This window comes from Haliaeetus leucocephalus, unplaced genomic scaffold (genome assembly GCF_000737465.1).
Source record: "Haliaeetus leucocephalus isolate CR32 unplaced genomic scaffold, Haliaeetus_leucocephalus-4.0 Scaffold944, whole genome shotgun sequence".
Taxonomy (NCBI): Eukaryota; Metazoa; Chordata; class Aves; order Accipitriformes; family Accipitridae; genus Haliaeetus; species Haliaeetus leucocephalus.
Window position 1 is genome coordinate 3,124,135 of NW_010973380.1, and position 8,844 is coordinate 3,132,978.

Below are 8,844 nucleotides of genomic sequence, written 5' to 3' on the forward strand. Positions count from 1 at the left end.
CCCTAAATCCGCATGAGGCGTGCAAGGTGCCAGCAGAGGCCAGAGAGCTCTTTGGGGGATAACGGCACCTCTCACAACAGCCATCACATCATCAGCCCACATCCCACGCAGCAGATGGGTTTCGCTGCCAGCTTTTACCGGCGGTATTAGGGCTGCTCCGCACACCTGGTAATTAGCCTGGCTTTTCTCAGCCGGCCCCTGTCGAAATGGGCATGGCCACTTTTAGCTGGAGATTTCTCAAACTATGCCAAACGCAAGCTTAATCGTTCACAAGATTTTGGGCTGGTGCAAGCCCAGGCGCAGCAGGAATATAACCTCATAGCCAAGCAGCTCTGACACCAAATTACACTGACCGAGGGTTTAAAGACACCCTTTTGTAAAAGACAAGTAACTATGCCTTGTCTCAAAATAAAAACAAAAACCTGAATATTCATCATGACTAACAGCACCTCCCAAACAGCACTGCCCTGTTTTTCCAGCCTTCCCACAATATCTGTGCTGTTTATGTTCTCCAGTTTGCAGGTTATCCTTGTTTTGAATTAGACTGTTGCCTTTTTTTTTTTTCTTTAAAAAAAAATCTGGATTTCACTGTTTCCTTCTGTCTCCTAAACCTGTATTGGCTTCTAACTACTGATATCAGAGTTAACTTTGCTCTTCACACCTCCCGCTTTTGCCTTTCTGTCTTTTCTCCTGCACTAACACGTGCCTGAGAGCTGCGATGATATGTGCAACACACACGACTAGGATGCTCGAAGCGGGGTTACAGGAGGAATCCTACATGAAGCACGTCCCTGGCAAGCAATGGTATTTGTTCGTACTGTAGAACGCTTCGGAAATAGCATCAGCCACATCTGCATGAGCAAAGCCTTTCAAAATAAAAAATTAGGTTCTTAGATATATATCTGCCTCCAGCTGAGTGTGCGCTACTATTTACTTTGCTTTAAAGCTTTAAAGTGGTGACAGCCAGCGAGGCAAAGCTGGTTTCTTCACTGTAAGCCAACAGACCTGTAGGACTCTGACAGGCTTTGGATCATCTCGTATATTTGTTCAGCAATTCTGGGATGCAAGTCACCCGCAGGTGAACTGCAAGTGTATCGTTTACAGGCTCATTAATCACATTTCCCCAGGTTATAGTGCAATCTTTGCTTTTGACCCCATTGCTGGAGCATCATCTTTTCCCTTATATTACTCTTTGGTATTTTCATGACATAGCTTCGGCAGCTATAAAACTTTCCACTTGTAGTCATCGATTTGCTGAACATCTCTCATGTCATAGCTTGTGAAATATATATTTACATATTCTAAGGTTAATTCCCAGATCAAAATTAGACATTTCACTTAACCTGAAACACTATTACTAATGCTGAGCAGTTTCATCAGGAGAACCTCTGAGGTTTTACTAGCATCTGTCAGATACATTCATTCTCTGAGAGTTATCATTGTTTTTCTGCCTTTTATATTCCACTTAAAAAGAAATTACTGTCTATTCCCTAGCACCAATGCGAACCTCTGGCCAAACAGCAAATTAGCATGCAAAGAAGTATCAGGGGAACAGCTAGGGAAAGAATCAAATGAAGTTAAGGAAACACGGATGATGGGCTGAAGAAACAATCTTTCCTGTGAGTCATACTGGTTTGCATTAAAATAGCAAAGCAGATACCAGCTAAGAGATAATATAAGTAAAAGGTGAATGCAATTATTTTTTTAAAAAACCAAACCCTTGCAAATCTCAGTATAGAGTGTCTTGTAAGTAGCAAGCGAGTTAAGTCTCTGAAAATCCTAAGCAAAAAGGCTGTTTCCTTTGGCACTGACTCCTTCACGGTCAAAGCATTTCTCAAAGAAACTTTCTCTCTCTACCTTTACAGAAAATAACTTGCATTTTACTCCTCACTGTTAGACTACTCCACTGCTTTGGGGGCTCCCCTTTCACCGGGGATGGCATAATTTAACTGCAAAGTGATTTTGAACGTCTGTATCTACACACAGGTAACTTAAATGCAGCTTTGCTTCTACAAAACACATTGCACGCAGTCTCCGCGGATAAGGACCTCCGTATTGCACCAGCTCTGTGTGTATGTCAAGGTACTTCATAACCAGGGGGTTAACAGCGGGAACTGCAGAGCATTATTCAAAGTACCTCCCACTCAGCTCTGAACATATCCGCCTTTGATCACAAGTATATCTGCAATTAGTGCCTCATCTTACCATCTCAATAAGCAGTTCAAGCATTCAGAAACAAACATCAGTGGGTCTAACAGCTACTTTAATTCATTTTATAAATAAGCAATTGAGAATTTTGCTCCAAGTGGCTGCTCGTGTAGCCCATTCCGTAAACGGCGTTCTCTGCAGAGTAAGGCACGATGCGATACGAATGCAGCTCTTCATAATAGAGTGACTGGGAACAGCACTCCTGTACCATAAACTTCAGCCGTTTTCGTGCGTCAGAGTAAGCAGTCCTATAACACGGAGCCTCCTTAAAGTATTCATAGCTCTCCCTCTCTGTCTCTAGGTGAATCTTCCTCAACAGATTGTTAATTAATACAGACCTACGGAGATAGGCTTCAGGGTCGTCCAGGAATCGGAGTTTCTGGAGAGAAAGTTTTAGAATACAAGTCCGGTCCTCGGGTAGTATCAGGTGCTGGGGAGTAAAGAGCAAGTAAATGGGTCTTTAGCATCGAGGAATGAAACCGGGGGAGGATGGGGTCTGGAACGAGAGAGCTACTCACTTTTGGACAATACTCATGGTAATCTTGATGTAAATGTTCTTCTTCTGCATATTTTCTCTTAAAGTAGGCTACTTTCGACGTCGTTAATGTCTTTGGTAGGCCCCGATCAGATCAGCTCTGCTCAAAAGAAGAAGAAAAAGAGGCTCGGTAAGGCTTACGGCCACGGTGGCTGTAACGTCACAGTCCGAGGTGTGCAGGGGAAGGAGGGGTCCAGAGGTGGGATGCAGCCCAGATGACGCTCAGCCTCGACCTGCAGCCCTCGACCCACTGGAAAAATAATTGAGAGGCCGGCAAATGTGAAGGAGGCATTTCTGAGCCACTACCCTGAGGCTCGCCAGTACAGCAAGCCCTGCTCCGGAGTGACAACCGCAGCACTGGACACACGCTGCCACCGCCGGGGAGGGTCTCCAGGTCCTACAGCTGAGCGGGTACCCCTGGCCAGCCAAGGCATCGCAGAGCGGGGCAAGGGAGATGCCCAAGCTGGGAAGGTCTCCATGCATTGCTGGAGGGACTGGGATGGGGCCACCCATCTGCAGAACAGGGGTCCCTGCACCACGCTGGGGTCTGTGAGGGACAAGGGATGGGGTTTAATTTTCGCACACCACACCCGGAGTCCTGCGGCTTCCTTGGAAAACCAATACAGAGCATATTCACTAGATGGTAGTATCATCCCAGAGAAGCAGGAGAGCTCCAGCTCAGTGGGAGGGTGATAGAGCTGGTTTGGTCCCTGGGTTGCTTCAGTTTTTCGGGGCACGGAGGAGGGAGGCTCAGCCTTTGGGCTAAGAGAAGGGACTGTTGGGCTTTTGTGCTATGACGAGAGCCCAGCGGAGGTCTGCTCCCCCAGAGCAGAGCCCTGCAGAGGAACCAGTGCTCTCTGCACACCCACAGCTGGGCCTGCCCGCCTGCTCTGACCTCTACGGAAAGGTGACATGGTGCTAATTCAGCACCTTAATGGGATCTGTAACTTCAGTGGTATTCAGTCTGGTGAACACTGGGTCCCTGTGAGATCCAGGACTGGGTTTTGCTTTTCTATTCACTAGATAGTACGAGGAGGCGTGTGCATTTGCAGGTGGCATCATCACCTCTCAAACCCTCTCTTTTGTAAGAAATTTCTGTTGTTTGCCTCTAAATGCACTATTTTTAAAAAACTTACTATGCTGACATTTAAAGGCAGTCCAGGGAAAGAAAGTATCCAGAGCCACTTTTTAGATAGAATAACTCAGTCAGGTCCTGTGGGATATGTTTTCTTCCCCAAATTGAGACCTCCTTATGGAGCCATTTAAAACTAGGTTTTTCTGAGGAAATAAAGGACTTGGTTCTGGACTGCTTCTCTGTCACAATAGAAAAGCCAAAAGGTATTGCACAGCCAAAACACAGACCTTATGTCACTGGAAGGATCCTGCCATGGGGTGGTCCTTGAGCCTTAGCTGCAGGTGGGCGTGAAAAGATACCCATACAACTATTTCAGGGACTGGTGGCATCCCTCCTTCACTGGCAGGAAGGAGTAATGTGTTCTCCCTTCCTTCCTCTACATCAAAACCCCACAAGGAGCTAAAGAAGAAATCCCCTCGTAAGAGAACCTTCTTGTGTTGTATCCCTGAATTTCAAGTCTGTGAGGATGGAGGCTTCCCATAAAGGATGTTACAAATCTGGGCAGAAAACTCCTGACTGGTGCATTAACACCTCATTTGGAGCCAAGACCCACAGCCCTACTCTGGGACCCGGCCTGACACGGACTGCACGGAACAGCAGCACTTCCCCGGGAGAGGAACCATTGCTCTTACAGTGGGACAACGCTACCTTTAGTCAACCCGGACCACTGCACACACCAGAGACATTCCCTGCACCAACCTCAGCTCTCAGGGGCAAGGGTACATCTGCGGTCTGCACTGCTCTGTTAGCACTGAGTAGCTGCAAACACTGGTTTAAATTCATATGCAGCAACCTTCACTGCTTGCAGGTTTTATTCTAGTATTTGGATTACACCAGAGCCCGGACATCCTGGAAATTTAATTACTCTGATATTAGGTTCTCCTAAGTGAAAACCCCACTGCTGTGTTATCTGAGCGCAATCACAAACACACATTTATCCTCCCAGTGCCATGGGATGGGAGAAAGTTAGTTTTCCTCACGCTACTCTCAGGAAGAGAAAGGTACAGAAAGATGAAGTGGCATTCCTGGGGTCACCCAGGTTGTCAGGGCTGGGAAAGGAGCCAAACCCAGCGTACAGGTTGATGAGCCAACCATGAGCCCATCCTTCCCCTTCAAACCAAGCTTCTAAATGCTAAAATTTGCTCTCTAGTGGTTTTCAGTGAAAAGGCTGGAAGCACAGACCTAGCACTGCCTGTGTGCAGTGCAAGCAGAAAATCAGGCCGAGCGCAGGGGCAAGACAGACAACCACGGCGTGCAGAGCATCACAGCTCCACCAGCTCCATGCAAACCTCCCCTTTGTTGCTCCCGGCCACAGGAATTCCTCTCCCTGCCCTAGAGATGGAGGGTGACAGTGGGATTTTCAGTGTCCCCTGACCACGGGTGGTCCTGGAGACACCGGCAACAGCAGGGAACCGGGACAAGGCAAGGAGCCGCTGGAGCGGAGGGAGGGCTGTGGTTTAGTGCATGCCAGGGGCTGGGGCTGGCTGGCAGAAGCAGACAGAAAGAATTGTATTTTGCAGAGGGATGCATATGACCATCCTGGCAGTGGGTTCATCGAGCATCTAAGTGGCACCTCCCCCCTTTCTGGGGTTACATTCAGCACCAGCCTGGAACATACCCCTTGGGTGCAAAGTCGTTAGCTGTATTTAAATTCCTAAAGACCTTACATCAGACAAAGTGGCAAAGCTACAACAAACCACCATAACTTGGTTTAGTAGCAAGGAAGGGAAACAACCAGCAAATGAATACCAAGAGCACCTCTGGGCTGTAAGGTTGGTTTTAAGCATGTTCCCGCTTGTGAAAGGCTATACTCTAAGCGCAAAGTAGCCGCAAGCTGCTTGACACCACGCTAGCCGTTAGCAAATTCCAACAATTCCAAATCTGCAGGGCTTAGGGCACCCATTTCCCCAGCCCAGCAGCTCCTACAGGTTGTCACACGTGGCTCAACTTCAGCCTCTGTTCTCCAGAGGTAGAAGGCTCAACTTCTACCTCCACCTGCAGCAACAGGATGAGAAAGTGAACCGAAGGCAAGCGAGTCCCATCACAGGGCTGCTCCACAGAAGCTCAAGGTCTGCTCGTGTGCGCAGCACAGCTGCCATCCCACCACCACCCGTGTCATTGTCACCGTCATCTTCCGTGGCTGCTGGTGACATCCACACATCTTGTCTGCAGGTGCAGGGGAACAAAGAGCATGAATTGTGCCCTTGCACTGTGCCCTCAACACCAGCACCGATGCTGAAGCCTACGAGGGGCACCTCTCCCTGCAGGGGGCTTGCAAGGACCAAGCCTTTCTCTAACACTTACCCTGAAAGTCAGAGCGGACTGGCTCTGTGCGTGCCTAAGAGCTGCTTGGCTGGGGTTACAGGCACACAAGGCTGTAGTAATGCCGCAGTGAATCAGACCCTTAGTGTTTTGTTTAAATATAAACATATTGAATCAGTGCTTTTTGTGTAGAAGGCTATTCTCGCGAGCCAAGTGTTTTGACAGTTACAGCAAGGTGGTATGAGTCACTGCCTCTGCCTCAGTCAAGCTCAGAGACAGATACATCTTAATCACATTACATTTTTTTTTCAGCGCTACACCACAAGTCAAGGCACAGGGCCAAATTTCCCCCCAGGGACTAACTAGCGTAGCGCTGAGTCCTGAGTGTGAGGTTTGTCCTTCCAGCCTGGATGAACCCCGGAAAAGCGCATTCAACATCCCACCAGCGTTCAGCTGCAAGCCCTCTGCTAGTCACCAAGGGCTCAGTAAAAATTTGCAATAGCGGGCAAGTGCTGCCAGGGCTCGGGAGCCCCAGGGCAGGCGCTGCCTGCTCATGCTGGCTAGTGTTTACACCCTGCCGGTGCGTGCCTGCTCTGAATGCACGGCACATCGGAGCACGGCAGCTATAGCTGCCATTAATGCTAATGGAAGTTTGAAACATAAATCCCGCACGCGGCAGTGAGGGAATAGACGCCTCTGTCTCAAGCCTGGATCTCTCAAACACAGCTTCGCGAGGGCTTTAATTGTACTTTCAAAAGAGCAAAATGTGCCTGTTCCTATTTATTTCTCCGGGAATAATGACAGTGCTCTATGGCATGGTACCTGCACAGTTATTAGGCATGTTTGGACAGAAGGTTATCTTATCTAAATTGGATTGGAAATAGATTTATAGCACGGCAACTTCACAGTTGAACTGCAAATTGCAAGAAATTCTCTTCATCTGGCCCCTGCGCTCCCGCCTCACCCCAGCGACAGGAGCCCCTATTTGGCACGAATTAGTGCCGGGTGATTTCCACAGGGCTGCAAGCTAGCCCAGACAGGAGACAAGACGGGATTTAACAAACGGTTGAACAGCCAGGAAAAAAAAAAACCAAAGCTTGTGCTTTTCCATCTCGGGCAACAGAGAGGGATCTGCAAGCCCCAGGTCTCCGCAGCAGCTCTGCCCCAGAGCTCGTACGTGAGACCTTGGGAGCGTTCCCACACCTGCCTGTGCCTCCACCTCTCCCACCTTTCCTCGGGAAGAAAATTCATCCCTGCCTGCCCGGTGCTGCAGTGAAAGGGGTTGTACGAGCAGGTACTATTGGCTTGTCGATGCAGGCGTCCGCAGGAGGTAAGCAGAGCGGTCGCTGGCCAAGCCAGACCTGCCGACGCTGCGCGCCGAAGGTGGTGAGTCAAATGTGCCAGTGCCCTGCAGGGTTTCCTCTCGCGGTGTAAGGGAGGATAATCAATATGCAAGCTAAAGCTGGCTGAGACGGAAACCATTTCTGAGCATCGCTTGCATGCACAAATAGAAAACCTGAGGCTTCTGAGCGCACAGAAACTGGCATTTATTATCAGCAGGAGACATGACTTTGACATGGCAGGAAATATCATCATGTCCTTGCGACTGCTGTCAAACTGCAGTGATAAATTCCCCCGTCTCTAACCTTAGCAGCACTTGCAATTAGGGAGTGCTCAGCTGAAACCTTCCTCTGAGTTCACATGCTACGCTGCTGCATTTCCCCTCTTCGGAGGCAGAAAAAGCAGCTGGTCCCGCTGTGGGATTCCCAATTGATAATGCAAAGCTACCAGACCACAGGCAGATGAACATGTGGATCAAAAACACATGCGAGCCCCAGGATTTCACACGGACTGCCAATCAATTGCAGTCCTTCCAGAGTATCGAGTCTTATTCCTCGCTCAGGCAGAGAGAGCCCCTTTTAATTGACCCGCGGAAAGGTAGCGACCCACAGCCGTGCTGTTGTCTGCTTGCTGGAGCTGCTGGCTTTGCACTTTAAAGCTGCCTTTCTTTTAGTTTGCTAATTGCTTTGCTCTCCCTAATTGCAGGTTCTCCCTGGGCACATGTGTGTGCAAGGCACAAGCATCTGAATAGCTCTCATGAGCGCACGAAGGCACGAGACTTAATGACAGAGTGACTATTCCTGCCTCGCTCCTTGTAGTGCCACTGCTTTTATCGATAGAATAAAATCATATTTCCAGCTTAACCCCCTTTCAACGCTAATCCAAGTAATTTCCCTCACTCTGAAGGCAAGCCCGACCAGCTGAAGTCTGCAAACTTTTTAGTTACCTGAGGATGCGGAGTCAATCTGCAAAGGGTCTTTCTGGGATAATCTCAGCAGTTCTGGTAAGATTTCCTCCTCGCACGGGCTCAGCGAGCATTTCTGGCAGCACAGCACTGCTGAAGGGTTACCTGCCGTGGTGGATCAAGGAGAAACACACAGGGTTCAGGTGGCAAAGTAGGACCTACACGGAAAGGAGCTGGACCGCAAGAGAGGAAAGTGCTCTTTCCGTAGCCCCACAAGGCTTAGTAACAAGAAAAATAAGAGTTCTGATGTCACATCCAATTCTCTAACTTTGACCTTGCTTCCTGGACTCTCTTTCAAATGCCGGGAAAGTAAAATAAAACATTAAGAAAAATCATTTCAGTGTCTCAGTGGCATAGCTGTAACCCTCTCAGAGCAAATGCTGCAAAAATACAGCTTGC

The 8,844-nt window shown here is 48.7% G+C and overlaps 1 long non-coding RNA gene across 1 annotated transcript; it reads right to left on the reverse strand.

Annotated features, from left to right (window-relative positions):
- Positions 1-2,246: 2,246 nt before the first annotated feature.
- LOC104842067 lies at positions 2,247-8,549 on the reverse strand. The gene is made up of 3 exons (XR_775422.1): positions 8,428-8,549; positions 2,727-2,843; positions 2,247-2,638 (listed from the first exon to the last, which is right to left on the reverse strand). It is a non-coding gene; the product is annotated as an uncharacterized LOC104842067 (long non-coding RNA).
- Between the last annotated feature and the right edge of the window lie 295 nt (positions 8,550-8,844).